We start from the raw sequence: 7,720 nt of genomic DNA on the forward strand, positions 1-7,720 counted from the left end.
ACTAGAATGCAAACTCCATGAAGGCAGGATGGTGATTGGCTTGCCCACGGATGTGTGTTCTCATAAATATTTGTTGAATGAATGAATGAGACACAAGGACAACTGTCCAGATCTTCAGTGACAACACAGGGCCATAGGGGTGATGGGGACATTTTTAAAAATATTTATTTGTTTATTTATTTTGGTTGCACCAGGTTTTAGTAGCAGCAGGTGGGCTCCTTAGTTGCAGCATGTGAACCCTTAGTTGCGGCATGCATGTGGGATCTAGCTCCCTGACCAGGGATCGAACCCGGGCCCCCTGCATTGCGAGCGTGGAGTCTTATCCACTGCGCCACCAGGGAAGTCCCACGGGGCCTGTCTTGAGGGCTGTGGGTACCTGTCAAGGCCTCTGACTCAGCCTGCAGGGTCTGAGAAGAATTCCCAGAGGACGTGACTCATCAGTCTGAACTCTCGATACTTAAAGCTGCAAGGAACACCCACTTCACAGATGGGGAAACTGAGGTCTAGAGTCAGGGGGCTGCCCTCTAAGTGTCCTGAGAAGCTGCCCTGCTACAAAAATCAACTGTCCAAGGCTCTGACAGTCCCCCACCCCTGGGTGGCCCATCCCACCCGCCCTGGGACTGCTCCACAGCCCGCCCAGGGCCACTGCCTCCTCTCCTGGTCACCTCGGTGGCAGGGCCACTCGGGGCTCGCGTGGCGCTGGGCTTGCGTTTGCACGGCTGAGTTGGGCAGCTGGCAGCAGCGCAGCTCCGAACCAGCTGTTTGGATGACAAACTGCGTTCAAGCTTCATTAGGGTAATCACGGGCTCCCCTCCTGGCAGCGCCGCGGAGCGCGACTGTCAACCTGAACTAATCAAAGCCGGCCCCAGGACACCCGCCCGCCTGGCTGACAAGCCGCTCAGCCGCTGCGCCACCTCGCGCTGCACACCTCCCACACGGCTCCCAGCCGAGGCCCGGTCCGGCGGGCCCTGGAGAAGGCCAGCCTCACAGAGACCTACCCTATGCTCCCCAAGATCTTGCGAACCTCAGAGGCCCCATCAGGGTGGGACAACTGTGATGGTCACTCCCATTTCTTACAGCTGGGGAAACTGAGCTCATGAAGGGAAGCCACCCAGCTATAAGGGGGTACAGCCACGCTCAGACCCAGGCCCCCATCACTCTTGTTCCCACTGCCTCCCATGCCCAGCCAACCCTACTTTTTCCTTCCCTTCCAGGCCTAGCAGGCCAAGCCTGGAGCTCAGAGGGTGGGTTGGCCACATGGACTTGAAAAGCCCCTTGATGGCCCTGAGCCTTGAGCCCTGAGCCCCAGGAGGGCCATCACAGGCTCTGGTGACACAGGTGTGGAAGGCACCCCGCCAAGCGCTGGGGCCAGCACTTGAGCAGGCATTGCTGTCTGGGGCAGAATCTGTCCTGTAGCCTGCAATCACCTCCCTGCTCAGCTGGGCTGCCCCTGGGCATCTGCCAACCAAAGCCAGCCCATCTGCCCTACAGCCTCAAAATCAGGACGTGGCTGTCAGGGCTTCACCTGACAACAGGGGAAACTGAGCCCCACAGAGGCAGTAACAGAGATGATGGAGTGTAGTGGAAAGAGTATGGGCTTTGGAGGCAGATGGATATTCATTCATTCATTCATCCACCCATTCACTCATTCAACAAATACTAGCTAAGAGGCTGCAGCATGGCAGGCACTCCGTACCTGCTGAATGAACAGATGATGAGAAGGATAGGTGAATGAATCAATGAATGGCGCCGGGGACGCAGCCGTGAACCCAACAGACACCATCCCTGCCTCCTGGAGTTTACTGTCTAGTGGGGGAAGCAGGTGCTTAACAGACAATTAATTACAAACGACATGGGCAGCGAAGAAAAAGCTGAACTAGCCTCGTGACATCCAGCAGGAGGGCCCAGCCTGGTCAGGGGAAGTCCAGGCAGGCAAGCTGGAGGAGGTGACGCTCCAGGTGGCCACTGGAAGGAAGCTGAGGGTGGACAGGAGGAAGGAACAGCATGTGAAAAGGCCCTGAGATAGAAAGGAGCTTAGGGTTTTTGAGGACGAAAGGCCCACCCGTCTATGAGCCTGGGGAGCAGTGACAGGGGCAGGAGCTGACACGAGCAAGGCCTGGGGGAGGATTTGGGTCTTTCTTCCAAGGGTGATGCGAGCCACCGGAGGGCTGTGAGCAGGAGTGTTCCCTCGGTGCCGTGGGCAGAGTCACTGGGAGGGTTCAAATCCCAGTTCTGCCAACTTCTGCTAGATCAACAGCACGGACAACTCGCCCAGACGTCACGCTGAACCAAAGAGGCAGATACCAGAGGGGGGCACACCGTGCCATTATGTCTATGTGAAGAGCAGAGACGGACAAAGCCAGCCTCTACGGTTAACGCCAGGTGGGCGACTGTCGGTGGCAGGTGAACGATGACTGGAAGGGGTGCGAAGGAGCCTCCTGGGGTGCTGGGAAACTTCTAGGTCTGGACCTGGATGGGGGTTACAAGGCTACACGTGTATGTGAAAATCTATCCCTCTGTACACCTAGACTGGTGCACTTTCCTGTATTAAGTTATACCTCCAAAAACAAAGTAAATAAGAACAAATCCTGGCTCTGCCGCTCTGCCTCTCTCAGTCTGTTTCTGCCTCTGTGACACAGGGACAGTGACAGGACCTGCCTCGCTGCACAGAGGGTTGAAGAGGATGGTGTGTACCTCGGCCGTGCGCAAGCCTGGCAAGCCGACAGCCAGTGCACCGAGAACGCAGGGCACGCCCAAGCAGAGACACATCAGGCTTCCCCTACACCTTGGCCCTCTGAGGGCCTCAGTTTCCCCATCTGCAAGGGGCCAGTATCTCCATCTGGCTCAGGGGCAACAGAGAAAAAGGAGTAAAAACCCTCATACCCAGGCACCTTTGAGTCCCCCTCCTCCCAGCCACAAGCCTAAGAATAATTCAGAGGGTGGCACCCATGGTTCTCAGGCGTCTCTGCCAGCTCTGCACACAGTAGGTACTGAACCAGCAACCTAGTACCCAAGGCCACACACAGCAGGACTGAGGCCAAGCCCAGGCCTCCAGTTACCCACCCTTACAGGCACAGAGTAGGCTCTTCCTGGGCACCTACTTTCAACGTGCCAGGCCCAGCCCGGGGCCTCCCCTCCAGCAGGAACGCCAGCCCACCATGGTGGCCCCTCCAGGGCCCACTAGGATTCAGGACAATGGGCACGGGGGCAGTGGGAACCCAGGCTGAGGGGCGGGCCCCTGCCTGGAGCTAGAGCTTAGGACAGACTCCTGTGGAATGGGCTCTGTGAGGCCCTGAACAAGGCTGATTCAATGTAACATCACCCTTGACACCAGAGGGGCCTCTGGAGGTAGGGAGAGGCCTGGCTCCCTGTCTGGAGTTTGAACGTCTCACTGGCCCCCCAGAGACCTTGGGCAGCCTTGGGAAATCAGATGGTGTCATTGCCAACTTTCCTGCGGGCTCAGCTATCCTCAGGGCCCTTTTAGCATCATTTTCTCATGAGTCTGCCAACAACATGGGTCATAGGGCTCAGGATCACCTTCAGCTCCATTTCTCAGAGGAGGAAACTGAGGCTTGGAGAGGTGTGGTGTTCCAGGACTATCCGGGTGCCCAGGATCCCAGTGGGCAGCCTACCAGGCACAGCCCAAGCTCCCAGAAGGGGAAGCCAGTGTAGTTTGTGCCCTGTCTTCCCCGCCACCTGGGGGCTGCTCACTCATGGCTATTTCATTCAGTCAGGCAGTCAGTCAACAAACACCAACAAAGAACCCACTGTGTGTCACAGGCACTGTTCTAGGAGCTGGAGGTAGAATGCTGAGCAAAGCTGCTGCAACACAGATTCCAAATTAACAACAGCTCTGTCTGTTACTCACTCGGCAAATGCCAAGAATAAGCACAGTGGTAAGGGCAATACACCCAGTACCTGTCCTGTGCCAAGTGCTGCACTAAATATTATCTAATTTAATCCACAGCCTCATGAAGGAGGCGGCATTGTCATGCCCATTCTACAGATGAGGATGCGGAGGCTCAAATTCAGTGACTGCCTAAGGCTGGTCTCACAGCCTCTAAGGGGAGCAAGCATCTAATCCCGGGCTTGCAGGCTCCTCATTCCTGTCTGTCTGTCAAGCCCCTCACAGGCATTATCTCACAGGAGTCCAAGCCCGTGCTCACACTCAGGCCCTGGCTGGGTGCACAACCCAGCTGCACGCTCCCAGACCCACCACACACCACCCCTGACCCCGGGAACCCTACGGAAATCAGCTTAGCCCCAGTGAAGACCACGGCTCTGCGCTGGCTCCCGTGAAGCATGTGGAGTAAGGGAGACACAGAAAAGCAGAGAGCCCCGCCTGGAATGCTCTCCCCCTACACCTCCCATGGCTGGCCACTTCTCTTCCCTGAGGTCTCGGATAAAAGCCTCCCTGACCACTCTGCCTCCATTAGTGCCCTCCCCCGCCCCCCACACAGCCTCCCCAGCATCCCTCAGCTCTCCTACATAGCTCTGCCCACAATCTGGCACCAGACATGTTTTAGCTTGTTTACTAGGTGACTCTCTTTCCTGCCATATTGTGAGGGTGGGGACCTGGTCTGTTTTGTTCACAAGTGCATCACTCCCCACACCTCACCCCTCAACGCAGTATCTTGTGCATAGTAGGGCCTCAATATCCTTATTAAGTGAATCAATTTGCTGAATAAATGTTGCAGAGGGAAAAGCCCAGGGATTGTGAGAACACAGCAGGGGCATGTTACCCCCGATCTGAGCGGGGGGAGGAGGGAATGGGGAAGTGTTTCGGGCAGAAGGCATAGCAAAGGCAAGAGCCTGACGGCAAGAAAGACCTGGGCTCTGGGGATCTCCAGGCGCACTCACTGAGCGTGAGAGGAACAGCGTGTGAGACGGGGAGGCCATCAGGGTCCCGGAGAGGGTGCCAGGGGGCTCTTTGCAGGGCTCCAGCTCTGGGGCAGGGGTCTCCCACCACCCAGATCACGTACCAGCCCTGCCTAGGCCAGCCTGACACCCCAGCCCACAGGCACCAGGAGCACAGTCCTGGGCGCCCGCCTCTGGGTCAGGGAGCCGTCGACCACCCGTGCAGGCTGCAGCCTGTGGCCCCATTACCATGGCCTCCTCCAGCAGAGCAAACGAGTTGGCACTAAGAGACAGAGCAGCTTGGGTGAGCTTCTCACTGCAGAGGGTGGCACAGCTATGGACAGCAGGCTACGTCACTCATGTGTTGCAGCCAGGACCTACGGGAGGCGGGCAGGTGGTGGTGGCAGTGGTGGCAGCAAGAACTGGCTATGTTCAGGCCAGCAGACAGCTCTCACATCCCATACCAGCACACCCTGGCACGGCGGGGTGGTCACGTGCGAAAAGCCACTCCAGACGCCCTCCCTCTCTCCAGGCCCAGGCCAGGCCTTGGCGCCCACCTCCCCTCCCCTCGGATAACTTCAGCTTTAACCACCACCAGCTCTAGCGGCCCCTGGACCCCTTCACCTAGATGTTCCCCAACTCAGTCCTGCTCCAGGCATCTCATCTCCGCAAATCTCCACCCCTGCCCCCAGGTATTCAGCCCAGAAACTGGTGCCGTCTCCTGGCCTCCTCTCTCCCACATCCTCAAACCACATGGACTCTCTCACCTCCAGCCCCGCTGCCATCTCCCTCCTTCCTCTGTCTCTGCCTCCAGCCCTGCTCCTGAGACCCTCTAAAGATTCCCAATCACAGGGAGAATAAAGCCCAAGCCCCTTCCTTTCTGCCCCTTGAAAGGCCAAACTCAGACCCGCCACAGGGCCTTTGCACCTGCCTCTGCCTGGGATGCTCTTCCCCCTGATCTCCCCATGACTGGCCCTCCTCGTCCTTCAGGTCTCAGCTCAAATGTCTCTTCTTAGAGAGGCCTCCCCCAGAGCACCCTGGCCAATGGTACCCACACTCCAGTCACCATCACTTCACTCTTTCACATTCTCATGTACCTACTTCCTGGCTCACTGTCTGTCTCCCCATCAGCCTGGGAGGTGCTTGACTCCGTGGCTGTGTCTGAATGGTCACTTGCTGTGTCCTCAGAGCCTGGCATATAGCAGGTACTCCATACCTCTGTTCAACAAATTAGTCCATCAGCTGTCAGTCTCCATGGTACAGCTGGACCTAACCACATCAGGGGATCCCGGGACCCTCTGGATGCTGCAGCCTCGTGTCCAAGGCCGCGGTGATCGGGCCTTTGCCTAATTCTCTAGCCTTGACTCTGGGGTTCCTCCTCTCACTCTGATTCCCAGACTCACACTGTGCCAGGATGCACTCCCTGACCCTTCTCTGCCAGCAAAGTCCTACTTATCCTCTCCACAGCACCTTCTCTGACCTGCCCAAGCCCATGCCTCCTGCTCCTGATGTCTCCTCCACAGTCCTCAGCACCTTCAGTCCACACCCCTCCTCATTCACTGCCTCGCATCAGCTTCCATCCCTCACCTCCTTTCCTGTCCTTTGTGCTTACAAGCCCTGGTGCCACAGGCAGTACTTAGCGTCCCCCACATCCTGCACTTTCACATCTCCAAGCCTTTGACCCCTGCTGTTCCCTCGGCCTAAGTGCTCTCCTCTGCTGCACAAACTCCTACTCATCCTTCAAGACCCAACTCAAAATGTCACCTCTTTTGTAAAATCCTGCCTGTTTTTTCCCATCCATCAGGATTCTTTTGGTTGTAAGAGAAAGAAATCAACTCAAGAGAGCTTGAGCCAAAAAGGGGACACGTCTATTTATGTAACTGAAAACTCCAGGGGTGGTTTCAGGCATAGCTGAATCCAGAGGCCCAAATGAAGTAATATATACTTTCATCTCAGCTTTCCTTCCCTCCATGTGATGACCTTATTGGAGAGTCCCCACCCTAGATATGGTCATGCAAGAGGGCAGCCAGAGGTCCCGTATGCACACCCTCTGGGTTCAGCAACCGTAGCCAAATCAATCTCCCCCACAGGCTCTAAGTCAAAGTTCCAGGAAAGCCTCTGATAGGCTCAGATGGGCCATATGCTCATTTCTCAACCAATCATCGTGACCAGGAGGATGGGGTGTTGGGCTCACCCTGGGCGATGGAAGGCTGTGGGTCCCAGGACCTGTGGGTGCCATGAAGACGAGCCTCTCAGGCCCCGGTCCCACTCTGGACACACCTCCCCCTCAGTCTCCATGCATCCCTGTGCTGTGGGTTCTGTCTACCCAGCCAGGGCCCTGGACGCTCACAGCTTCGCAGGACAAGGAATCCTATCTCCCTCACAGCTGGTTCCCTGCTGCCTACTCAGTGACAGCCCCAGAGGGCAGCCTGAGAAACTTTTTGCCTGAGTGGACGGAGGTCTGCTGCACAGAGGAGTCTACATGTGCCGGGTGTGTAATAATGGGTTAACCGTCACCCCTGGCAGGCAGCAGATCTGCATTTTCACGGAGGCCTCAGGGGGACACAAAGCTTTAAATGGCAATGCAGAAGGTCTGAAGGGGGGTGCCCACAGCGGGGGTGGCGGGGGTGCCCTGCGGAGCCCAGTCCCAGCAGCCCAGCCTGCGGCGGCCACTCGGCCAATCCCGAAGAGCTCGCTAAGGGGCTGCGAGTGGAAGGGCTGGGAAAATAATTACCGAGGAGGCCCGGGAGGGAGGCGGGGAGGCTGGAGAGAGGCTTAATGAAACTGCTAACGCGTTAGTGATTCCTGCCTGCTTGGGAAGGCGGAGGCAGACAGCCATGTTGCCAGCTCCCGCGACTGAGTC

Source organism: Delphinus delphis, chromosome 11 (assembly GCF_949987515.2).
Source record: "Delphinus delphis chromosome 11, mDelDel1.2, whole genome shotgun sequence".
NCBI lineage: Eukaryota > Metazoa > Chordata > Mammalia > Artiodactyla > Delphinidae > Delphinus > Delphinus delphis.